We start from the raw sequence: 17,452 nt of genomic DNA on the forward strand, positions 1-17,452 counted from the left end.
TCGGTGTTTTGAGCATTCCCTGTGAGACCATTATTAGTTTCCGATACACCACAGCAGGTTCAATGTTTTCCTTGGACCTACACATTGACGATGAAAGACAGAAATCGCATCGGTATTAAATACAAAAGGCACAATGCGGCCTTAAGTACAAGAATACAGACTGTACTTACAATCGGTGCTTTGAGCATTCCCTGTGAGATCAGTATTAGTTTCCGATACACCACTGCAGGTTCAATGTATTCCTCGGACCTTCACATTGACGATGAAACACAGAAATCGCGTCGATATTAAATACAATAGGCACAATGCCGCCTTAAGTACAAGAATAGAGACTCTTCTTACAGTCAGTGCTTTGAGCATTCCCTGTGAGACCAGTATTAGTTTCCGATACACCACTGCAGGTCCAATGTATTCCTTGGACCTTCACATTGCCGATGTAACACAGAAATCGCATCGGAATAAATACAAAAGGCACAATGCCGCCCTTAGTACAAGAATACAGACTCTACTTACAGTCGGTGCTTTGAGCATTCCCTGTGAGACCAGTATTAGTTTCCGATACACCACTGCAGGTTCAATGTATTCCTCGGACCTTCACATTGATGATGAAACACAGAAATCGCATCGATATTAAATACAATAGGCACAATGCCGCCTTAGGTACAAGAATAGAGACTCTTCTTACAGTCAGTGCTTTGAGCATTCCCTGTGAGACCAGTATTAGTTTCCGATACACCACTGTCGGTTCAATTTATTCCTTGGAAATACACATTGACGATTAAACACTGAAATAACATTGGAATTAAATACAAAAGGCCCAATGCCGCCACAAGCGCAAGAAGAGTGTTACTTCTTAGAGTCTGTGTTTTGATCCTTTCCTGTGAGACCCGTATTAGTTTCCGATACGCCACTGCAGGTTCAATGTATTCCTTGGACCTTCACATTGACGATTACACACAGAAATCGCATCGGAATTAAATACAAAATTCACAACGCCTCCTTAACTACAGGAATAGAAACTCTTCTTACAGTCGGTGCTTTTGAGCATTCCCTGTGAGACCAGTATTAGTTTCCGATACAGCACTTTTGGTTCAATGTATTCCTTGGACCTTCACATTGACGATGAAACACAGAAATTGCATCGGAATTAAATACAACAGGCACAATGCCGCCTTACGTACAAGAATGGAGACTCTTCTTACGGTCGGTGTTTTGAGCATTCCTTGTGAGACCAGTATTAGTTTCCGATACACCACTGCAGGTTGAATGTATTCCTTGGAGCTTTACATTGACGATGAAACACAGAAATCGCATCGGAATTAAATACAAAAGGCACAATGCCGCCTTAAGTACAAGAATACAGACTCTACTTACAGTCGGTGCTTTGAGCATTCCCTGTGAGACCAGTATTAGTTTCCGATACACCACTGCAGGTTCAATGTTTTCCTCGGACCTTCACATTGACGATGAAACACAGAAATCGCTTCGGAATTAAATACAAAAGGCCAAATGCCGCCATAAGTACAAGAATAGAGACTCTTCTTACAGTCGGTGCTTTGAGCATTATCTGTGAAACCAGTATCAGTTTCCGATACACCACTGCAGGTTCAGTGTATTCCTTGGACTTTCACATCGACGATGAAACACAGAAATGGCATCGGAATTAAATACAAAGGGCACAATGCCGCCTTAAGTACAAGAATAGACACTCTTCTTACAGTCGGTGCTTTGAGCACTCCCTGTGAGACCAGTAATAGTTTCCGATACACCACTGCCGGTTCAATGTATTCCTTGGAAATACACATTGACGATGAAACACTGAAATTACATCGGAATTAAATACAAAGGGCACAATGACGCCTTAAGTACAAGCAGAGTGAGACTTCTTAGAGTCTGTGTTTTGACCCTTTCCTGTGTTACCCGTATTAGTTTCCGATACGCCACTGCAGGTTCAATGAATTCCTTGGACCTTCGCATTGACGATTACACACAGAAATCGCATCGGAATTAAATACAAAATGCACAATGCCGCCTTACGTACAAGAATAGAGACTCTTCTTACAGAGGGTGCTTTGAGCATTCTCTGTGAGACCAGTATTAGTTTCCGATACACCACTGCAGGTTCAGTGTATTCCTTGGACTTACACATCGACGATGAAACACAGAAATGGCATCGGAAATCAATACAAAGGGCACAATGCCGCCTTAAGTACAAGAATAGACACTCTTCTTACAGTCGAAGCTTTGAGCATTCCCTGTGACACCAGTATTAGTTTCCGATACACCACTGCAGGTTCAATGTATTCCTTGGACCTTCACATTGACGATGAAACACAGAAATCGCATCGGTGTTAAATTCAAAAGGCACAATGCCGCCTTAAGTACAAGAATATAGACTCTACTTACAGTCGGTGCTTTGAGCATTCCCTGTGAGACCAGTATCAGTTTCCGGTACACCACTGCAGGTTCAGTGTATTCTTTGGACTTTCACACCGACGATGAAATGCAGAAACGGCATCGGAATTAAATACAAAGGGCACAATGCCGCCTTAAGTACAAGAATAGACACTCTTCTTACAGTCGGTGCTTTGAGCATTCCCTGTGATACCAGTATTAGTTTCCGATACACCACTGCAGGTTCGATGTATTCCTTGAACCTTCACATTGACGATTACACACAGAAATCGCATCGGAATTAAATACATAAAGGCACAATGTCGACTTAAGTACAAGAATAGAGACTCTTCTTGCATTCGGTGCTTGGAGCATTCCCTGTGAGACCAGTATTTATTATCCGGTACACCACTTCATGTTCAATGTATACCTAGGACATACACATCGACGATGAAACACAGAAATGGCATCGGAATTAATTACAAAGGGCACAATGCCCCCTTAAGTACAAGAACAGACACTCTTCTTACTGTCGGTGTTTTGAGCATTCCCTGTGAGACCAGTTTTAGTTTCCGATACACCAGTGCAGGTTCAATGTATTCCTTAGACATTCACATTGACGATGAAACACTGAGATCGCATCGGAATTAAATACCAAAGGCCCAATGCCGCCTTAAGTACAAGAATAGAGACTTTTCTTACAGTTGGTGCTTTGAGCATACCCTGTGAGACCAGTATTAGTATCCGGTACACCACTTCATGTTCAATGTATACTTAGGACATACACATCGACGATGAAACACAGAAATGGCATCGGAATTAAATACAAAGGGCACAATGCCGCCTTAAGTACAAGAATAGACACTCTTCTTACTGTCGGTGTTTTGAGCATTCCCTGTGAGACCAGTTTTAGTTTCCGATACACCACTGCAGGTCCAATGTATTCCTTGGTCCTTCACATTGACGATGAAACACAGAAATCGCATCGGAATGAAATACAAAAGGCACAATGCCGCCCTAAGTACAACAATAGAGACTCTTCTAACAGACGGTGTCTTGAGCATTCCCTGAGAGACCAGTATTAATTTCCGATACACCAGTGCAGGTTCAATGTATTCCTTAGACATTCACATTGACGATGAAACACTGAAATCGCATCGGAATTAAATACCAAAGGCCCAATGCCGCCTTAAGTACAAGAATAGAGACTCTTCTTACAGTTGGTGCTTTGAGCATACCCTGTGAAACCAGTATTAGTATCGGATACACCACTGCAGGTTCAATGTATTCCTTGGACATACACATTGACGATGAAACACTGAAATTACATCGGAATTAAATACAAAAGGAACAATGTCGCCTTAAGTACAAGAATAGAGACTCTTCTTACTGTCGGTGTTTTATGGAATCCCTGTGAGACCAGTTTTAGTTTCCGATACCCCACTGCAGGTCCAATGTATTCCTTGGTCCTTCACATTGACGATGAAACACAGAAATCGCATCGGAATGAAATACAAAAGGCACAATGCCGCCCTAAGTACAACAATAGAGACTCTTCTAACAGACGGTGTCTTGAGCATTCCCTGAGAGACCAGTATTAATTTCCGATACACCAGTGCAGGTTCAATGTATTCCTTAGACATTCACATTGACGATGAAACAAAGAAATCGCATCGGATTAAATACAAAAGGCACAATGCCGTCCTAAGTACAACAATAGAGACTCTTCTTACAGTCTGAGTTTTGAGCATTCCCTGAGACACCGGTATTAATTCCCGATACACCACTGCAGGTTCAATGTATTCCTTAGACATTCACATTGACGATGAAACACAGAAATCGCATCGGAATTAAATACCAAAGCACAATGCCACCTTAAGTACAAGAATAGAGACTCTTCTCACAGCCGGTGCAATGAGTACTCCCTGTGAGATCAGTATTAGCTTCCGATACACTACTGCAGGTTCAATGTATTCCTTGGACCCTCACATTGACGATGAAACACAGAAATCGCATTGGAATTAAATTCAAAGGGCAGAATGCCGCCTTAAGTACAAGAACTGAGACTCTTCTTACAGTCGGTGCTTAGAGCAGTCCCTGTGAGAACTGCGTTAGTTTCCGATACACCACTGCTGGTTCAATGTACTCCTTGGACCTTCACATTGACGTAGAAAGACAGAAATCGCATCGGAATTAAATACAAAAGGCACAATGCCGCCTTAAGTACAAGAATAGAGACTCTTCTTACAGTCGGTGCTTTGAGCATTCCCTGTGAGACCAGTATTAGCTTCCGATACACCACTGGAGGTTCAATGTATTCCTTGGACATACACATTGACGATGAAACACTGAAATTACATCGGAATTAAATACAAAAGCCGCAATGCCTCCTTAACTACAAGAATAGAAACTCTTCTTACAGTCGGTGCTTTGAGCATTCCCTGTGAGACCAGTATTAGTTTCCGATACACCACTGCAGGTTCAATGTACTCCTTGGACCTTCACATTGACGATTATACACAGAAATAGCATCAGAATTAAATACAAAAGGCACAATGCTGCCTTAAGTACAAGAATAGAGATTCTTCTTACAGTCGGAGTTTGAGCATTCCCTGTGAGAACAGTATTAGTTGCCGATACACCACTGCAGGATCAGTGTATTCCTTGGACTTTCACATCGACGATGAAACACAGAAATGGCATCGGAATTCAATACAAAGGGCACAATGCCGCCTGAAGTACAAGGAAAGACACTCTTCATACAGTCGGTGTTTGAGCATTCCCTGGGAGACCAGTATTAGTTTCCGATACACCACTGCAGGTTCAATGTATTCCTTGGACATACACATTGACGATGTAACACTGAAATTACATCGGAATTAAATACGAAAGCCACAATGCCTCCTTAACTACAAGAATAGAAACTCTTCTTACAGTCGGTGCTTTGAGCATTCCCTGTGAGACCAGTATTAGTTTCCGATACACCACTTTAGGTTCAATGTATTCCTTGGACCTTCACATTGACGATGAAACACAGAAATTGCATTGGAATTAAATACAACAGGCACAATGCCGCCTTACGTACAGGAATGGAGATTCTTCTTACAGTCGGTGCTTTGAGCATTCCTTGTGAGACCAGTATTAGTTTCGGATACACCACTGCAGCTTGAATGTATTCCTTGGAGCTTCACATTGACGATGAAACACACAAATCGCATCGGAATTAAATACAAAAGGCACAATGCCGCCATAAGTACAAGAATACAGACTCTACTTACAGTCGGTGCTTTGAGCATTCCCTGTGAGACCAGTATTAGTTTGCGATACACCACTGCAGGTTCAATGTATTCCTTGGACCTTCACATTGACGATTATACAAGAAATAGCATCGGAATTAAATACGAAAGGCACAATGCCGCCTTAAGTACAAGAATAGACACTCTTCTTACAGTCGGTGCTTTGAGCATTCCCTGTGAGACCAGTATTAGTTTCCGATACACCACAGCAGGTTCAGTGTATTCCTTGGACCCACACATTGACGATGAAAGACAGAAATCGCATCGGAATTAAATACAAAGGGCCCAGTGCCGCCTTAAGTACAAGAATAGAGACTCTTCTTACAGTCGTTGCTTTGAGCATTCCCTGTGACACCAGTATTAGTTTCCGATACACCACTGCAGGTTCAATGTATTCCTTGAACATACACATTGACAATGAAACACTGAAATTACATCGGAATTAAATACAAAGGGCACAATGACGGATTAACTGCAAGAAGAGTGAGACTTCTTATAGTCTGTGCTTTGATCCTAACCTGTGACACCAGTATTAGTTTCCGATACAACACTGCTGGTTCAATTTATTCCTTGGACCCTCACATTGACGATGAAACACAGAAATCGCATCGGAATTAAATACAAAGGGCAGAATGCCGCCTTAAGTACAAGTACAGAGACTCTTCTTACAGTCGGTGCTTTGCGCAGTCCCTGTGAGACCTGTGTTAGTTTCCGATACACCACTGCTGGTTCGATGTACTCCTTGCACCTTCACATTGACGTTGAAACACAGAAAACGCATCGGAATTAAATACAAAAGGCACAATGCCGCCTTAAGTCAAAGAATAGAGACTCTTCTTAGAGTCGGTGCTTTGAGCATTCCCTGTGAGACCAGTATTAGTTTCCGATACACCACTGCAGGTTCAATGTATTCCTTGGATATACACGTTGACGATGAAACACTGAAATTACATTGGAATTAAATACAAAAGCCACAATGCCTCCTTAACTACAAGAATAGAAACTCTACTTACAGTCGGTGCTTTGAGCATTCCCTGTGAGACCATTATTAGTTTCCGATACAGCACATTTGGTTCAATGTATTCCTTGGACCTTTACATTGACGATGAAACACAGAAATTGCATCGGAATTAAATACAACAGGCACAATGCCGCCTTACGTACAAGAATGGAGTCTCTTCTTACAGTCGGTGCTTTGAGCATTCCCTGTGAGACCAGTATTAGTTTCCGATACACAACAGCAGGTTCAATGTATTCCTTGGACTTTCACATCGACGATGAAACACAGAAATGGCATCGGAATTAAATGCAAAGGCCACAATGCCGCCTTAAGTACAAGAATAGACACTCTTCTTACAGTCGGTGCTTTGAGCATTCCCTGTGAGACCATTATTAGTTTCCGATACACCACTGCAGGTTCAATGTATTTCTTGGCCTTCACACTGACGATTATACACAGAAATTGCATCGGAATTAAATACAAAAGGCACAATGCCGCCCTAAGTACAAGAATAGAGACTCTTCTTACAGTCGGTGCTTTGAGCATTCCCTGTGAGACCAGAATTAGTTTCCGATACACCACTGCAGGTCCAATGTATTCCTTGGACCTTCACATTGACGATGAAACACAGAAATCGCATCGGAATTAAGACAAAAGGCACAATGCCACCTTAAGTACAAGAATACAGACTCTACTTACAGTCGGTGCTTTGAGCATTCCCTGTGAGACCAGTATTAGTTTCCGATACACCACTGCAGGTTCAATGTATTCCTTGGACCATCGCATTGACGATGAAACACAGAAATCGCATTGGAATTAAATACAAAAGGCACAATGCCGCCTTAAGTACAAGAATAGAGACTCTTCTTACAGTCTGTGCTTTGTCCATTCCCTGTGAGACCAGTATTAGTATCCGATACACCACTGCAGATTCAATGTATTCCTTGGACATACACATTGACGATGAAATACTGAAATTACATCGGAATTAAATACAAAGGGCACATTGACGCCTTAAGTACAAGCAGAGTGAGGCTTCTTAGAGTCTGTGTTTGATCCTTTCCTGTGTGACCCGTATTAGTTTCCGATACACCACTGCAGGTTCAATGTATTCCTTGGACCATCGCATTGACGATGAAACACAGAAATCGCATCGGAATTAAATACAAAAGGCACAATGCCGCCTTAAGTACAAGAATAGAGACTCTTCTTACAGACGGTGCTTAGAGCATTCCCTGTGAGACCAGTATTAGTTTCCGATACACCACTGCAGGTTCAGTGTATTCCTTGGACTTACACATCGACGATGAAACACAGAAATGGCATCGGAAATAAATACAAAGGGCACAATGCCGCCGTAAGTACAAGAATAGACACTCTTCCTACAGTCGGTGCTTTGAGCATTCCCTGTAAGACCAGTATTAGTTTCCGATACACCACTGCAGGTTTAATGTATTCCTTGGACCTTCACATTGACGATGAAACACAGAAATCGCATCGGTATTAAATACAAAAGGCACAATAAATCGCATCGAAATTAAATACAAACGGCCCAATGCCGCCATAAGTACAAGAATAGAGACTCTTCTTACAGTCGGTGCTTTGAGCATTCCCTGTGAGACCAGTATTAGTTTCCGATACACCACTGCAGGTTCAATGTGTTCCTTCTACCTTCACATTGACGATTATACACAGAAATAGCATCGGAATTAAATACAAAAGGCACAATGCCGATTTACGTACAAGGATGGAGACTCTTCTTACAGTCGGTGCTTTGAGCATTCCTTGTGAGACCAGTATTACTTTCGGATACACCACTGCAGGTTGAATGTATTCCTTGGAGCTTCACATTGACGATGAAACACACAAATCGCATCGGAATTAAATACAAAAGGCACAATGCGGCCTTAAGTACAAGAATACAGACTCTACTTACAGTCGGTGCTTTGAGCATTCCCTGTGAGACCAGTATTAGTTTCCGATACACCACTGCAGGTTCAATGTATTCCTCGGACCTTCACATTGACGATGAAACACAGAAATCGCATCGATATTAAATACAATAGGCACAATGCCGCCTTAAGTACAAGAATAGAGACTCTTCTTACAGTCAGTGCTTTGAGCATTCCCTGTGAGACCAGTATTAGTTTCCGATACACCACTGCAGGACCAATGTACTCCTTGGACCTTAACATTGACGATGAAACACAGAAATCGCATCGGAATAAATACAAAAGGCACAATGCCGCCCTTAGTACAAGAATACAGACTCTACTTACAGTCGGTGCTTTAAGCATTCCCTGTGAGACCAGTATTAGTTTCCGATACACCACTGCAGGTTCAAAGTATTCCTCAGACCTTCACATTGACGATGAAACACAGAAATCGCATCGATATTAAATACAATAGGCACAATGCCGCCTTAAGTACAAGAATAGAGACTCTTCTTACAGTCAGTGCTTTGAGCATTCCCTGTGAGACCAGTATTAGTTTCCGATACACCACTGTCGGTTCAATGTATTCCTTGGAAATACACATTGACGATTAAACACTGAAATTACATTGGAATTAAATACAAAGGGCAAAATGACACCTTAAGTACAAGCAGAGTGAGACTTCTTAGAGTCTGTGTTTTGATCCTTTCCTGTGTGACCCGTATTAGTTTCCGATACGCCACTGCAGGTTCAATGAATTCCTCGGACATACACATTGACGATGAAAAACTGAAATTACATCGGAATTAAATACAAAAGGCCAATGCCGCCACAAGCGCAAGAAGAGTGTTACTTCTTAGATTCTGTGTTTTGATCCTTTCCTGTGAGACCAGTATTAGTTTCCGATACACCACTGCAGGTTCAATGCATTCCTCCGACCTTCACATTGACGATGAAACACAGAAATCGCTTCGGAATTAAATACAAAAGGCCAAATGCCGCAATAAGTACAAGAATAGAGACTCTTCTTACAGTCGGTGCTTTGAGCATTCCCTGTGAGACCAGTATTAGTTTCCGATACACCACTGCAGGTTCAGTGTATTCCTTGGACTTTCACATCGACGATGAAACACAGAAATGGCATCGGAATTAAATACAAAGGGCACAATGCCGCCTTAAGTACAAGAATAGACACTCTTCTTACAGTCTGTGCTTTGAGCATTCCCTGTGAGACCAGTATTAGTTTCCGATACACCACTGCCATTTCAATGTATTCCTTGGAAATACACATTGACGGTGAAACACTGAAGTTACATCGGAATTAAATACAAAGGGCACAATGCCGCCTTAAGTACAAGAATACAGACTCTACTTACAGTCGGTGCTTTGAGCATTCCCTGTGAGACCAGTATTAGTTTCCGATACACCACTGCAGGTTCAATGTATTCCTTGGACCTTCACATTGACGATTATACAAGAAATAGCATCGGAATTAAATACGAAAGGCACAATGCCGCCTTAAGTACAAGAATATACACTCTTCTTACAGTCGGTGCTTTGAGCATTCCCTGTGAGACCAGTATTAGTTTCCGATACACCACAGCAGGTTCAGTGTATTCCTTGGACCTACACATTGACGATGAAAGACAGAAATCGCATCGGAATTAAATACAAAAGGCCCAGTGCCACCTTAAGTACAAGAATAGAGACTCTTCTTACAGTCGTTGCTTTGAGCATTCCCTGTGACACCAGTATTAGTTTCCGATACACCACTGCAGGTTCAATGTATTCCTTGAACATACACATTGACGATGAAACACTGAAATTACATCGGAATTAAATACAAAGGGCACAATGACGGATTAACTGCAAGAAGAGTGAGACTTCTTATAGTCTGTGCTTTGATCCTAACCTGTGACACCAGTATTAGTTTCCGATACAACACTGCTGGTTCAATGTATTCCTCGGACCCTCACATTGACGATGAAACACAGAAATCGCATCGGAATTAAATACAAAGGGCAGAATGCCGCCTTAAGTACAAGAACAGAGACTCTTCTTACAGTCGGTGCTTTGCGCAGTCCCTGTGAGACCTGTGTAAGTTTCCGATACACCACTGCTGGTTCGATGTACTCCTTGGACCTTCACATTGACGTTGAAACACAGAAATCGCATCGGAATTAAATACAAAATCCACAATGCCGCCTTAAGTCAAAGAATAGAGACTCTTCTTAGAGTCGGTGCTTTGAGCATTCCCTGTGAGACCAGTATTAGTTTCCGATACACCACTGCAGGTTCAATGTATTCCTTGGATATACACATTGACGATGAAACACTGAAATTACATTGGAATTAAATACAAAAGCCACAATGCCTCCTTAACTACAAGAATAGAAACTCTACTTACAGTCGGTGCTTTGAGCATTCCCTGTGAGACCTTTATTAGTTTCCGATACAGCACTTTTGGTTCAATGTATTCCTTGGACCTTTACATTGACGATGAAACACAGAAATTGCATCGGAATTAAATACAACAGGCACAATGCCGCCTTACGTACAAGAATGGAGTCTCTTCTTACAGTCGGTGCTTTGAGCATTCCCTGTGAGACCAGTATTAGTTTCCGATACACAACAGCAGGTTCAATGTATTCCTTGGACTTTCACATCGACGATGAAACACAGAAATGGCATCGGAATTAAATTGCAAAGGCCACAATGCCGCCTTAAGTACAAGAATAGACACTCTTCTTACAGTCGGTGCTTTGAGCATTCCCTGTGAGACCATTATTAGTTTCCGATACACCACAGCAGGTTCAATGTATTCCTTGCACCTACACATTGACGATGAAAGGCAGAAATCGCATCAGTATTAAATACAAAAGCCCCAGTGCCGCCTTAAGTACAAGAATAGAGACTCTTCTTACAGTCGTTGATTTGAACATTCCCTGTGAGACCAGTATTAGTCTCCGATACACCACTGCAGGTTCAATGTATTTCTTGGCCTTCACACTGACGATTATACACAGAAATTGCATCGGAATTAAATACAAAAGGCACAATGCCGCCCTAAGTACAAGAATAGAGACTCTTCTTACAGTCGGTGCTTTGAGCATTCCCTGTGAGACCAGAATTAGTTTCCGATACACCACTGCAGGTCCAATGTATTGCTTGGACCTTCACATTGACGATGAAACACAGAAATTGCATCGGAATTAATACAAAAGGCACAATGCCGCCTTAAGTACAAGAATACAGACTCTACTTACAGTCGGTGCTTTGAGCATTCCCTGTGAGACCAGTATTAGTTTCCGATACACCACTGCAGGTTCAATGTATTCCTTGGACCATCGCATTGACGATGAAACACAGAAATCGCATTGGAATTAAATACAAAAGGCACAATGCCGCCTTAAGTACAAGAATAGAGACTCTTCTTACAGTCTGTGCTTTGTCCATTCCCTGTGAGACCAGTATTAGTATCCGATACACCACTGCAGATTCAATGTATTCCTTGGACATACACATTGACGATGAAACACTGAAATTACATCGGAATTAAATACAAAGGGCACATTGACGCCTTAAGTACAAGCAGAGTGAGGCTTCTTAGAGTCTGTGTTTGATCCTTTCCTGTGTGACCCGTATTAGTTTCCGATACGCCACTGCAGGTTCAATGAATTCCTTGGACCTTCACATTGACGATTACACACAGAAATCGCATCGGAATTAAATACAAAAGGCACAATGCCGCCTTAAGTACAAGAATAGAGACTCTTCTTACAGTCGGTGCTTTGAGCATTCCCTGTGAGACCAGTATTAGTTTCCGATACACCACTGCAGGTTCAGTGTATTCCTTGGACTTACACATCGACGATGAAACACAGAAATGGCATCGGAAATAAATACAAAGGGCACAATGCCGCCGTAAGTACAAGAATAGACACTCTTCCTACAGTCGGTGCTTTGAGCATTCCCTGTGAGACCAGTATTAGTTTCCGATACACCACTGCAGGTTTAATGTATTCCTTGGACCTTCACATTGACGATGAAACACAGAAATCGCATCGGTATTAAATACAAAAGGCACAATAAATCGCATCGAAATTAAATACAAACGGCCCAATGCCGCCATAAGTACAAGAATAGAGACTCTTCTTACAGTCGGTGCTTTGAGCATTCCCTGTGAGACCAGTATTAGTTTCCGATACACCACTGCAGGTTCAATGTGTTCCTTCTACCTTCACATTGACGATTATACACAGAAATAGCATCGGAATTAAATACAAAAGGCACAATGCCGATTTACGTACAAGAATGGAGACTCTTCTTACAGTCGGTGCTTTGAGCATTCCTTGTGAGACCAGTATTACTTTCGGATACACCACTGCAGGTTGAATGTATTCCTTGGAGCTTCACATTGACGATGAAACACACAAATCGCATCGGAATTAAATACAAAAGGCACAATGCGGCCTTATGTACAAGAATACAGACTCTACTTACAGTCGGTGCTTTGAGCATTCCCTGTGAGACCAGTATTAGATTCCGATACACCACTGCAGGTTCAATGTATTCCTCGGACCTTCACATTGACGATGAAACACAGAAATCGCATCGATATTAAATACAATAGGCACAATGCCGCCTTAAGTACAAGAATAGAGACTCTTCTTACAGTCAGTGCTTTGAGCATTCCCTGTGAGACCAGTATTAGTTTCCGATACACCACTGCAGGTCCAATGTACTCCTTGGACCTTCACATTGACGATGACACAGAAATCGCATCGGAATAAATACAAAAGGCACAATGCCGCCCTTAGTACAAGAATACAGACTCTACTTACAGTCGGTGCTTTGAGCATTCCCTGTGTGACCAGTATTAGTTTCCGATACACCACTGCAGGTTCAAAGTATTCCTCAGACCTTCACATTGACGATGAAACACAGAAATCGCATCGATATTAAATACAATAGGCACAATGCCGCCTTAAGTACAAGAATAGAGACTCTTCTTACAGTCAGTGCTTTGAGCACTCCCTGTGAGACCAGTATTAGTTTCCGATACACCACTGTCGGTTCAGTGTATTCCTTGGAAATACACATTGACGATTAAACACTGAAATTACATTGGAATTAAATACAAAGGGCAAAATGACACCTTAAGTACAAGCAGAGTGAGACTTCTTAGAGTCTGTGTTTTGATCCTTTCCTGTGTGACCCGTATTAGTTTCCGATACGCCACTGCAGGTTCAATGAATTCCTCGGACATACACATTGACGATGAAAAACTGAAATTACATCGGAATTAAATACAAAAGGCCAATGCCGCCACAAGCGCAAGAAGAGTGTTACTTCTTAGAGTCTGTGTTTTGATCCTTTCCTGTGAGACCAGTATTAGTTTCCGATACACCACTGCAGGTTCAATGTATTCCTCGGACCTTCACATTGACGATGAAACACAGAAATCGCTTCGGAATTAAATACAAAAGGCCAAATGCCGCAATAAGTACAAGAATAGAGACTCTTCTTACAGTCGGTGCTTTGAGCATTCCCTGTGAGACCAGTATTAGTTTCCGATACACCACTGCAGGTTCAGTGTATTCCTTGGACTTTCACATCGACGATGAAACACAGAAATGGCATCGGAATTAAATACAAAGGGCACAATGCCGCCTTAAGTACAAGAATAGACACTCTTCTTACAGTCTGTGCTTTGAGCATTCCCTGTGAGACCAGTATTAGTTTCCGATACACCACTACCGGTTCAATGTATTCCTTGGAAATACACATTGACGATGAAACACTGAAGTTACATCGGAATTAAATACAAAGGGCACAACGACGCCTTAAGTACAAGCAGAGTGAGACTTCTTTGAGTCTGTGTTTTGACCCTTTCCTGTGTGACCCGTATTAGTTTCCGATACGCCACTGCAGGTTCAATGAATTCCTTGGACCTTCGCATTAACGATTACACACAGAAATCGCATCGGAATTAAATACAAAAGGCACAATGCCGCCTTACGTACAAGAATAGAGACTCTTCTTACAGTGGGTGCTTTGAGCATTCCCTGTGAGACCAGTATTAGTTTCCGATACACCACTGCAGGTTCAGTGTATTCCTTGGACTTACACATCGACGATGAAACACAGAAATGGCATCGGAAATAAATACAAAGGGCACAATGCCGCCTTAAGTACAAGAATAGACACTCTTCTTACAGTCGAAGCTTTGAGCATTCCCTGTGAGACCAGTATTAGTTTCCGATACACCACTGCAGGTTCAATGTATTCCTTGGACCTTCACATTGACGATAAAACACAGAAATCGCATCGGTGTTAAATACAAAAGGCACAATGCCGCCTTAAGTACAAGAATATAGACTCTACTTACAGTCGGTGCTTTGAGCATTCCCTGTGAGACCAGTATCAGTTTCCGATACACCACTGCAGGATCAGTGTATTCTTTGGACTTTCACACCGAAGATGAAATGCAGAAATGGCATCGGAATTAAATACACAGGGCACAATGCCGCCTTAAGTACAAGAATAGACACTCTTCTTACAGTCGGTGCTTTGAGCATTCCCTGTGAGACCAGTATTAGTTTCCGATACACCACTGCAGGTTCGATGTATTCCTTGGACCTTCACATTGACGATTACACACAGAAATCGCATCGGAATTAAATACAAAAAGGCACAATGTCGACTTAAGTACAAGAATAGAGACTCTTCTTGCATTCGGTGCTTTGAGCATTCCCTGAGAGACCAGTATTAGTATCCGGTACACCACTTCATGTTCAATGTATACCTAGGACGTACACATCGACGATGAAACACAGAAATGGCATCGGAATTAAATACAAAAGGCACAATGCCGCCTTAAGTCCAAGAATAGAGACTCTTCTTAGAGTCGGTGCTTTGAGCATTCCCTGTGAGACCAGTATTAGTTTCCGATACACCACTGCAGGTTCAATGTATTCCTTGGAAATGCACATTGACGATGAAACACTGAAATTACATTGGAATTAAATACAAAAGCCACAATGCCTCCTTAACTACAAGAGTAGAAACTCTACTTACAGTCGGTGCTTTGAGCATTCCCTGTGAGACCAGTATCAGTTTCCGATACACCACTGCAGGATCAGTGTATTCTTTGGACTTTCACACCGAAGATGAAATGCAGAAATTGCATCGGAATTAAATACAAAGGGCACAATGCCGCCTTAAGTACAAGAATAGACACTCTTCTTACAGTCGGTGCTTTGAGCATTCCCTGTGAGACCAGTATTAGTTTCCGATACACCACTGCAGGTTCAATGTACTCCTTATACCTTCACATTGACGATTATACACAGAAATAGCATCGGAATTAAATACAAAAGGCACAATGCTGCCTTAAGTACAAGAATAGAGATTCTTCTTCCAGTCGGTGATTTGAGCTTTCCCTGTGAGACCAGTATTAGTTGCCAATACACCACTGCAGGTTCAGTGTATTCCTTGGACTTTCACATCGACGATGAAACACAGAAATGGAATCGGAATTAAATACAAAGGGCACAATGCCGCCTTAAGTACTAGAATAGACACTCTTCATACAGTCGGTGCTTTGAGCATTCCCTGTGAGACCAGTATTAGTTTCCGATACACCACTGCAGGTTCAATATATTCCTTGGAAATACACATTGACGATGAAACACTGAAATTACATTGGAATTAAATACAAAAGCCACAATGCCTCCTTAACTACAAGAACAGAAACTCTTCTTACAGTCAGTGCTTTGAGCATTCTCTGTGAGACCAGTATTAGTTTCCGATACACCACAGCAGGTTCAATGTATTCCTTGGACCTACACATTGACGATGAAAGACAGAAACCGCATCGGATTTAAATACAATAGGCCCAATGCCGATAATAAGTACCAGAATAGAGACTCTTCTTACAGTCAGTGCTTTGAGCATTCCATGTGAGACCAGAATTAGTTGCCGATACACCACTGCAGGTTCAGTGTATTCCTTGGACTTTCACATCGACGATGACAGAAATGGCATCGCAATTAAATACAAAGGGCACAATGCCGCATTAAATACAAGAATAGACACTCTTCATACAGTCGGTGCTTTGAGCATTCCCTGTGAGACCAGTATTAGTTTCCGATACACAACAGCAGGTTCAGTGTATTCCTTGGACCTACACATTGACGATGAAAGACAGATATCACATCGGAATTAAATACAAAAGGCCCAGTGCCGCCTTAAGTACAAGAATAGAGACTCTTCTTACAGTCGTTGCTTTGAGCATTCCCTGTGACACCAGTATTAGTTTCCGATACACCACTGCAGGTTCAATGTATTCCTTGAACATACACATTGACGATGAAACACTGAAATTACATCGGAATTAAATACAAAGGGCACAATGACGGATTAAGTGCAAGAAGAGTGAGACTTCTTATAGTCTGTGCTTTGATCCTAACCTGTGACACCAGTATTAGTTTCCGCTACAACACTGCTGGTTCAATGTATTCCTTGGACCCTCACATTGACGATGAAACACAGAAATCGCATCGGAATTAAATACAAAGGGCAGAATGCCGCCTTAAGTACAACAACAGAGACTCTTCTTACAGCCGGTGCTTTGCGCAGTCCCTGTGAGACCTGTGTGAGTTTCCGATACACCACTGCTGGTTCAATGTACTCCTTGGACCTTCACATTGACGTTGAAACACAGAAATCGCATCGGAATTAAATACAAAAGGCACAATGCCGCCTTAAGTCCAAGAATAGGGACTCTTCTTACAGTCGGTGCTTTGAGCATTCCCTGTGAGACC

Source organism: Schistocerca serialis, chromosome 6 (genome assembly GCF_023864345.2).
Source record: "Schistocerca serialis cubense isolate TAMUIC-IGC-003099 chromosome 6, iqSchSeri2.2, whole genome shotgun sequence".
In the NCBI taxonomy this organism is placed as follows: domain Eukaryota; kingdom Metazoa; phylum Arthropoda; class Insecta; order Orthoptera; family Acrididae; genus Schistocerca; species Schistocerca serialis.